Source organism: Delphinapterus leucas, chromosome 5 (assembly GCF_059928025.1).
Source record: "Delphinapterus leucas isolate spDelLeu-1000000601 "Yukka" chromosome 5, BTC_Dleu_Yukka2, whole genome shotgun sequence".
In the NCBI taxonomy this organism is placed as follows: domain Eukaryota; kingdom Metazoa; phylum Chordata; class Mammalia; order Artiodactyla; family Monodontidae; genus Delphinapterus; species Delphinapterus leucas.
This window is the reverse complement of record NC_143133.1, coordinates 105,822,943-105,833,693: the sequence shown is the minus strand read 5'-3', so window position 1 is coordinate 105,833,693 and position 10,751 is coordinate 105,822,943. Positions and strand designations below refer to the sequence as shown.

Sequence of the window (10,751 nt, the reverse complement as noted above, 5' to 3'; positions counted from 1 at the left end):
ATTTCTATAAAGCTCATAAATGTATACATAAACACATATATACATAGGTACTACCAAAACCACAACAGAAACTTTTATTAATCTAATACCAGATTTACTTTTTAAAAATCTACTGTAATTATTTTACCTTTTACACATTGTAGGAATAAAGCACTATATATGCAAATAAAGAGATGTGCTGCATCAATAGGTCTTTGTAAAAGGAAATAAGAATATGACATTATGTGCTTTTATCACAAATGGTAGTCCTTTCTGGTATTATTTCTATAGTAAAACTTACATCACATTTTAAAAATCCTACATTATATCTATCATTATTTGCATCTACCGCAATTAATCTACCATTATTTAACTGATTTATATGTGAGACACATTAATTTATCCAACTTTCCACAACAAGTCAGGGATAGGGCCAAGAACTCTAATTCTGACCCAGGTACGATCCAGAAAGAAATCACTATGGTGGACCTGATAGGATATTAAAGACTAAAGTTTTCTGGCAAGAACATGAAGAATGAAATAATATGGAATCATATTTAATCTTTCAGAGCCTCAAAATAATATAATATACTGTATGCTACCTAACAGTATTTGAAAACTTGTAGATTTTACTATCAATACATTTCACTTAAGTTACCAAAATAATCCTATCAAGTCAGGTAGAGTGTCTGCATATGTAGGCATGTGTATGGAGGTATCCTTATATACATATGGAGAAACTATAAACTACAAATGATCACCAGTTGACTTGGAAATGAAAAGTGTACAACTGAATAAAGGAGTCTGATGAAACACTGTATACTGGAGCAGATCAAACATGCTCTCCATGCCTAGGTGGAATTCTCAGGGTCACCAAAATGTTAAATTAGAAAAAGGTAGGATTTTTGTTTGTTTGTTTTGTTCAATAATGTATCTAGAACTATGCCTGGCAATTAGTAGACGCTTATTTGTTGAATGGATTAATTAACCCATGTTCCTCTGATTGATATCATGAGGATATCATGGAACGGTGACAATAAGTCTCTCAGAGACAGGAAAGCATCAGTGGCCTCCTTAAGGGAAGGTCTCTGCCTTATTCACCTTTGTTACATTAGCATCACAAGCAGGGAGCATATATACGCCTAATACATATTAGCAGAATTAAAATTAATTTAGCGGTGTTAATATTCCACGGAAATACTGAGAAAAATTTAAAAAGTTGTTGCAGTTCTCATTCCTCATTTAAAGTATCTATCTGATAGCATGAGTTGCCTTTAATCACTGAAGATAAATAATATAAAAGCTCTGAACTATTATCATACTATATTGAGCTGCCTATAACTAGGTTAATAAAATTTAGGTATTCATTTATGTAATGTATGTTTTAAAGCAGTTAAATATGAATGTACTTAAGAGACTGAAGATAAGGCTTAGGTTACTTCGACATTTCAAAGTGTATTCCATTTCTGAATGTGGATGATACCTGTAAAACTCAAAGGTCTGCAGTTAGCTCCACAATTTTGGAGAAAGCTGTGTTCCTGACTTCAAAACTTTTGGAGTTTAGAAGGGTAATATGGTACATATACAGCGTATGGCAGAACACTTCCAGTACATCACGTACAAACATTTCTGCAGCAAAATATACAAATATTCAGATAAACAACAAAAGTGACTGTCTTAAGTTAGTTAGGGTTAGGTTTGGCCAACTTGTTAAAACACTTCTTAGTTTTCAGGGCTTACTGGACTCCTGATTTGCAGACAAGGGACCGTGGATTTATTTCATACTTGTTTACCCAGCCAGAAGCTTTGTAACAAGTTTATTTTTAGCATATTTTTCATCTGTCTCCCATACTCCAAGTCTTAACATTTAGTTTCTGTAAAATATAACCTACAAATTTAAATAGCCTTGCCCTGTGATGTTAAAATTACTATACTATTTGTACAGATTAACTATCAACAAAAGGGATAACAATTCAGGGCAGTTATTTCTATGCTGTAGTTGTAGATTTACAAATCATGTTAGCATTTGTATCTGATAACTGAGGCACAACCTAATACTATGACATCACCTGATGACAAAAACATCTAGAAAGCAATGTTATCAGTAATTAGATATTGAGGTCTTCATAAATTGTGAAAACAAAGTATAAATTACGTATTTAAAAATCCAGGATTACATGGCAAAAGTTAACCTTGAAATATTTGGAAACTAAGGATCCATTCACTCAACAAACCCTTACCCAGGTCAGTACACCACACTGTTCATGATGCTGGAGCCAGACAGCTAGGTTAGAATCTTAGCTCCATCATTTACTAGCTCTAGGGCAAGTTAGTTAAACTTCCTATACCTCTGATTCTACATCTATAAAATATGGATAATATAATGCAATCTACTTCATGAGGTTATTTTAAGGATTAAATGAGTTCATATGTGGAAAATACTTAGAATAGTGTTTCCTCTGCATCCCAAGTTAGGCTCTATTATATACTGCTACCCTGTTTTATCATCATCAAAACATTAGCATTAACAGTTACTTTTCTGTTTCCCTAAATTAGAATCTAAGCTCCACGAGAGCATGGCCTTTGTCCATCTACTTTACTGTTATATCTACAGGTTCTAGAAAAGTTCCCAACTCTGTTCTAAGTCCTTAATACATATTTTGGGGCTGTTACTACTATTAATAAACTTCATATCCAGATATAAGTGAGTAATTTTGCAGCAGTATAATTAACATGAGAAAAACAAGATGTAAGACCAAGCAATAATACAAGTTCCTTCTGTCCATAACTTCTCTGATCACCTGCTTAGCAAACATCCTTCATGTTTTCATTTAAAGTTACTGTGAAGCCTTTCCTGAGCCATTTGAATTGAGACTTGGGTGGCCCTCTCATGCTCCCACAGTACTTTGTATATGGGTCCATTTAAAGCAATTATCCTTTGGTCTAAGGGTTTGTTTGTGGTTTTACCACTACCTATTAAATGCTTAACGGATTGTAATTTTCATTTTTGTATGTCCAGAGGCAGAGAGGAAGAATCATCACCTTTTTATTTACAGCCACCGCCTTGCACAGTACAGAAAATAAGACCAGAAGAAAATTTACAATTTATATTCTGTTTACTCATGTTTATGCATGATGTATGAAACATTCTTAAGAAGAAACTGATAGGATCAAAACTAGAATGACCTGATATGTGGTAACTAGTTAATTCCTTTATTGATAAAATAAGTAGTGACAATAAAAGATATCAGATGGGGCTTCCCTGGTGACGCAGTGGTTGAGAGTCCGCCTGCCGATGCAGGAGGACAAGGGTTCGTGCCCCGGTCCGAGAAGATCCCACATGCCGCGGAACGGCTAGGCCCGTGAGCCATGGCCGCTGGGCTTGCACGTCAGGAGCCTGTGCTCCGCAATGGGAGAGGCCACAACAGTGAGAGGCCCGCATACCACACACACACAAAAAAAGATATCAGATGATCTGAAAATGCCAATTTTTCCCCAAGTTCCAATGGAACATATCTGTGGAAAAAAACTTTAGGAAGCCACATTTTAGTTTACTCAAAAAAAAAAAATCAGATAAAACTATTAAAATCTCCCTCCAAATTTGCTCATAGCACCACCCTGTTCTTCCTTCTCTCCAAAGTATTGTAATAATTTTTATTTTAGCATTTTCTGACTTGTCTGGTTACTGCAGACTCTCAAAAGTGCCATCTAAATGAGTACACCCTATGTTTCTCCTTCGTTTTCGGAACTGCTAAGTAGTAATTACTTTTAAAATTAAGTGTCAAACTGTATCTGAATTTAGTTATATTTAGAAAATGAAATATTCAAAATCACAGCTGCAGTCATTTAAAAACATTTAGTAAACAAAAACATGCCATATTCTAACAGTACAAAAACTCCTTAAAGAATTTTCCAAACTTAACAAAAGCTTCAACAAATTGGTCATACAAATATTTACACTAACTTTCTCCTGCACATCACTGGGAGCATGAAAAGATATTAGAGATAATTTCTGTTTTTGTTTTTTTTTTTTGCAGTATGCAGGCCTCTCACTGTTGTGGTCTCTCCCGTTGTGGAGCACAGGCTCCGGACACGCAGGCTCAGCGGCCATGGCTCACGGGCCCAGCCGCTCCGCGGCATGTGGGATCTTCCCGGACCGGGGCACGAACCCGTGTCCCCTGCATCGGCCGTCGGACTCTCAACCACTGCGCCACCAGGGAAGCCCTAGAGATAATTTCTGAAGTCTAATAAGAGTTCATAGCCTCAACTGAGGAAACAAGATAACTAAATGAAGCTGTCAAATAACACCACTGAGCAGTACATATATGTCTAAGCACCAAAGGTAATTGCAACACCTACAGTACGTTCCACTAATGGACGAGGATAACGGTAGATGCAACCAGGGCCAGGAGGAAGGTTCCAACCAGAGAGACAAGCTAGACTGTGAGGTCATGGAAAGGATTTGGAGAAAGAGGCACAAATGTAACTGGCAGATACTGAATAGATTAGTATGGGGGAAAGGAACATGATACCGGCTTTCTAAAGGTTTCATATTTCTATATGTTAAGGAAATATCCATCTATTTCCTCTTGGCTAAGAGTTCCATGAAACAAACGTTGAGTTTCATGAAATGTCTTTCAGGCATCAAGGCATTTTAGAATGGGAGACTTGCTACAACTATTTTAAATGAGAATTAATCATAGCTAGACTAGAATTAAAAAATAAAAATAAAAGGTGAACCTGGATTGGGGCAAAAGGCAAAGCTATGTCAGAAATGTAAGACTAAGTTGTAGTGCTTTAAGAAATAGGCAAGTATTTCTGGCAGCTGCTTTTGCTAGCATGAAAAGTACTCCTGGAGTAAAGATTATTAATAGCAATATACTTTGGGAGAAAGTGTCATTTAAACTGTACAAACAACACACTAAAACTCAGAAATGTAAAAGTATAAACTAAGATGACAAAAACTGAGATAACCATAAGACACAGTAAAAATGTGTTAAATCAATGATAAATTATAAAACCATACACATGGATCATCTGTTTAGATAAAAACAGAGATAATAGTTTTAAAACTATGGGAAGAGTAGAAGAAAATTATAGTTGAAAATAATATTGGTGACAGGTTTATGGCAAACATTATTTTCCAGAAAGTATTATTTTAAAAGATCACCATGAACAACAAATAATTTCTTGATCTATTTATATATTTTCCTATGGTGTTGTAAGTATAAACACATATCATTATTTTCTCAAAATGAAAAAAAAATTCCTTCAATAGAAAACCTAGAATAAACATAGAAATATAATGATATAGTATCAACTAAGTAAAATCCATAAAACTTTGCCATGGTAGGAATAAATTTGCTTAAAATATGATTTCTTTCTCTTGTTAAACAACATTAGAAGTCCCTAGTGCTGTTTTTTATTTGGTACAATCTTTCTGGAAAACAATTTAGCACTATTTATTAAGAATCTAAAAGAATTCACACTCCTTGACCCAGTAATTCCACTTCTGGAAAAATGTATATAGAGATATTAAAGATTTATGTATAAAAAAGTTCAAAGCAGGTCACTGACCAAATCAACAGCAGTTAGAAAATGATGACACATTCATTTGGCAGATTATACACTTTTGAATAACTATAGCCATGAGGAAGTACTAGCAATATATGAAAAATGGATTAAAGTATCGATTTTGTTTAAAGAGTTATTTACTTAAAATTTTTACTGTGGTTATTTCTGAGCAGTGGAATTACTGATAATTTAGGAAAATGTAAAGAAACATTTCTTCTGCATTTTACATACTGAGCATGTCTAATTTTTATAAACAGAAGTAAAAGATATTAACTACTGGAAGAAAATAAAAATTCTCTATATCATAATTCAACTCAGGGAATTTAGGGGATTATCAAATTATTAAATTCAGGAAGGTAATAACTCACAAATTTGCTTTACCAACAGAACTTACGATGGATTATAAAATCTTCCTACAAGTGAAAATTTTATTGTAGAGTAAATAATTAGGTTGTTTTTTGAAACAAAGACAATACAACTGTTTGATAAAACTGGCAGACCTTTGCTGAAAAGTCTATTAAAGGAGCTTAATAGACTATAATTATATATACCTTGAACTAACTGAAGATTATACACACAAAAACAGCAGAATAGATTATGCCTGAATGAGATTAAAATTTTGAATATGTTTTTTTTTAATTAGTATCATCAATAGTTCAACAATAAAGAAAAAACTTGAATCCAAGACAGTATTGAAGCTAAGAGAGGTATAATGCTGTTTTTAATTTTTGTCATCATAGTCAAAAGTACTAAATGAACAAACTGATGAGAGTGGTACTGCACTGCAGTTTGAGGATGGTTAATCTGTCAGACACCCTGTTCTGAGTTGTTTCCTACCAAACACAGGCCCTGAGGTATGACAACGATTCTCTCCTTAACCAAACTCTAGTCAGGCTCCTGAGCTCTTTTTCAACTGGGACCTGTCCTTCGGCATGTTCTCAGGAACCAAATTTTAGCAAGAATCCTGCTAAATCAGTCTAACCAGAATTCCCCACCCTTGATGTCAATCACCTGTGGTACCTGGTCACCCTCTCCATATCTGTTGGGTTCGCCATCCTCCACCATCCCCCAGGGGATTTCTCACCACCTTGGTTAAGTTCATTTAACCAGAGCACCCCCGCCCCCTTTACCCCTGATGTTTCCTCTTAGAAATTAGCTACCCACTGAATCCCATGCTGCTCCTTGGCTATAAATTCTCACTTTTCTTTGTTCTATTAACAGTTGAGCCCAATCTATCTCCCCTACTGCAAACTCCCCTTGTAGTAGTCCCTATACATATCATGACAGTCCCCCTGAAAAAAATCTGTCTTACGATTTCAACAAGGTTCATGAATGATTTTTTCTTTAACAGGTATCATCCCTCAGCTTACAGAAAGACTACAAACATGCATACTGTTTGAATATTTCTAGTTTTTTATCACTATAATCATTGCATCATCTGTGGGATAACTTTACAAATGAAACATCTTGAAAGATTACACAAAAAATCCTAAATTTATAAATGTAACATGCTACCAAGTTATTTGTAGTTCAATTATTTGAATCTTTGAATTTTCTCAAAGAAACAATGTCAACAATGATAGGCTCCCAGGTTTACCCACCAAAATATGAATATAATAGTAGTTGAAAAAAGTTAAGTTCATAAGAAAAGGTCACAAAACACAGTAGAAAGAGAATGGCTACTACCTGCAGCATTAGAGTCCTGAGGTTAAATACCAGCTTTACTATTTACCAAGAAAACTGGGGAGAGGTAACTTGTTTGAGCCTCAGCTTTCTAGTCTACTGAATGGAGATAATACCTAACTTACCGTATTTAACAAACGTTTAAATCATTTAAGAATTATTTAAAATATAAAAAATAGCTGGACAATGCCTAGAATATATAGTAGGTCCTTTTAAAATAAGAGCAATTATTAATAGCATTATTACGCTACTACTGTACATCGAGAAGGAAAATTAAAAAGAAGTATGTTGGGCTTCCCCGGCGGTGCAGTGGTTGAGAGTCCGCCCGCCGATGCAGGGGACACGGGTTCGTGCCCCGGTCCGGGAGGATCCCACATGCTGCGGAGCAGCTGGGCCTGTGAGCCACAGCCGCTGAACCTGCAGGTCCGGAGCCTGTGCTCCGCAACGGGAGAGGCCCGCATACCGCAAAAACAAAACAAAACAAAAAAAGAGCAGTATGTTAAAATTCTAGCGATTATACACATAAAAATTTTTCTCTATATAGCTACAAAAGAATTAGAAGAGAGAATGAGGGTTTTTAAAGAAAATGAAACGTTATGGCTCTAACAATCTCTTTCTAAAAATTTACTGTTAGCTGAAACTTATATTCAAGCACAAGAAGATTTACTATAGTATTACTGTAATCATAAAAATCTGTATTTCACTGTCTCGTCAATAAAGTTTTACTAAAATACAATCATGCTCATTCAACTACCCCTTTAAGTATTGCCTACAGCTGCTTTCATGCTACAATGGCAGAGCTGAATAGTTCTAACAGTGACTATCTGGTCCACAAAGTATAAAATAGCTGCTGGCCCTTTGCAGAAAAAGTTTGTGGACCCCTGACTTAAGCTAACCCTCAAAGATAAAAATACACAGGAGTGATATTAACTCAAATATTTTCTCAAATGACTCAAATATTCTATTTCAATTTTATTTCTATTTTCACTTTAAAGAAAGATTATTTTAAATATGGTACTTTAAACAGAACTGGATATGGAATATAACCAGTACAAAATTGTTTTCAACTATCAGAAATCTAGTCATACATTTCATTGTTGCCTGAGCTCTTGGGTTCCAGGTGAACAAGTCCTTGTACCACGTTGCTCCCACCTCGCCTCCCTGCTGCTCCCACCAGCAGCTCTACCCCATTTTCTTAGCTCTGTTGCTGATGCTTATGCTACACAATCGGTCGGTGGTTCAAACCCAAGAATATAAAGGCACTCTAAAAACATTGTCCTTCTATAAACCAACACAGTCAACCAGATATCTTTAAAAGCCCTATATACATAACCAATTGCATGTCTTTTGGAAATTTCTACCAAAATAGTAACATTGAAGAATAACTTTATGAGAATATTGTCAATGCTTGAAAGTCTCCAAACAAAAACGAGTTAATAAATGAAATATAAACATTTTAATGACTTTTCTTTCAATATACTATTATTAATTGTAAGATATTTCTCTTATCACTAGAAAGAAAAAAATGCTGCCAGCTAAGCTATGAAACTCCATCCAGACGTACACTAATTTTACATATGTTTAAAATGTAGAAAAATAATGTATCTTAGGATTTAGGAAATACAGTATTACCATAACTAGGTATTCCAATTTCAAAGAAAAACAATTTTCCAGTGATTTTATAGACTAAGTAAGTTTTTCCTGTAAATATTCTCTTCCTTTAAAGGACGATTAGTTCTTTTAGAATAAAAAGTTATATACTCAAGTAATATTCTCAAATATTCCTGATGCTAAGAATTACCTATAGGACTTATATGAACTATGAGGACCTAAATACTAAAAACACTTTGATTGACGGTAACTGGTTAATAGCTAGATTGCTATTTCTTTACTGTCGTTAGTATTAAGTCCAAAGTATCTCTGATGAGGAGCTAGAATAATTTACATAATAATTAGACTATCATTACTAATAGTACTTAATAATGAGGTAAATAAATTTCCTGAAAACATTTCGAGAGCTATAAATTGAAGCTGTAGTTATGATAACTATTTTAAAGAATTTTTCATAATTTTCAAAATTATTTTACTGTGCAAACATTAAATGGATCAACACCTATGATGGATGGAGGCGCAATAACATGTTTTTCAACTTTTAATAGGCCAAGACTACATACAGTCTTGTAAGAGTTAACTATACATTAGCTCACTACTTGGAAGGATAAAAATGGCCTACAAAATAGAGAAGTCTGTACACTTGTTGTCAGTGTATAACAATCTGATTGAAAGAGGCTAAACATACCTAATGGAAAAGATATACTGGATGTTAGATACACAATGTGATTAATTACATATCACACCAAAAGTCTTTTTAAAATCGTTGATAAGAAATATATTAAAGGGCTTCCCTGGTGGCGCAGTGGTTGAGAGTCCACCTGCCGATGCAGGGGACATGGGTTCGTGCCCTGGTCCGGGAAGATCCCACATGCCGCGGAGCGGCTGGGCCCGTGAGCCATGGCCGCTGAGCCTGCGCGTCCGGAGCCTGTGCTCCGCAATGGGAGCGGCCACAACAGTGAAAGGCCCGCGTACGGCAAAAAAAAAAAAAAAAAAAAAAAAAAAATATATATATATATATATATATAAAAGTATCTATCATTAACATCACCAAGGGAAAGTTAGTAAGTTAAAACAACAAAGAACATGTGAATCAATTTAAAGCTACCTAAATTAACCAGTTGCAAAAAGGAGGGGAGAAGTTATAATTACACGATCCCTCTAATATTTCTAGTAGTCAGAGTCAATGAGTTATACAATAGTAAATTATTGGCAGGCAGTCTAAAACTGAATGTGTTAATTTTGTTATCTATCTTCCCCCAAACTAGAACTATGTTATAGTTTGAATTTTATTTTTTGAATTTAGTCCTCTTCTATAATTACAAATGCCAGGCTATAATTTATCATAACAGTAACCTAGAAAAGTCAAACTGAATAGTGACCCTAGGAAACCTGCAAGGAAAGCCCTTAAGTTCTCTATTAATTTTTCTTATAGAATCTGCTCCTGAGCCTTTTAAGTTTCATGCACTTGTAAAGAAGATACAGATAGAAAACATACAGTGTGACATAATGAATAATCTGCTATAAACTGTACTTAAGTTTATTAGAAATATTCAACAAGAACAAAATTATCTTTTTAAGATCTTAACCCCTTAATTTTAAAAACTCACACTTCTTCTCCTTAATTTGAAAGTTTACTTGTATTGGTATTTTTTTACAGAAGTATTAAAATAATAAATTAGTTTATTAATGACCTTAAAGCTACTAGAGGCCTCTGTGTAAATGTTTAAATCAGAGCAGTGACCTCATTCAGAAGTTATAAAAGTGACAGAAGACAAAACAAAAGACACATTTTCTGAAAATATAGTTAAGAAGAAAGTAAGTGGGTGAAAGAGATATTTATATTCTATTTTCAATGTTTAAACTGTATTACATTTAAAACTTACTCAAAATGTTTTTCAACA

The 10,751-nt window shown here is 34.4% G+C and overlaps 1 protein-coding gene across 26 annotated transcripts in view; it reads right to left on the bottom strand.

Annotated features, from left to right (window-relative positions):
* Nucleotides 1-10,751, bottom strand: part of FBXW7 (F-box and WD repeat domain containing 7) — a 204,475-nt gene that overhangs the window by 49,302 nt on the left and 144,422 nt on the right. The gene's annotated exons all lie outside the window — the stretch shown is intronic.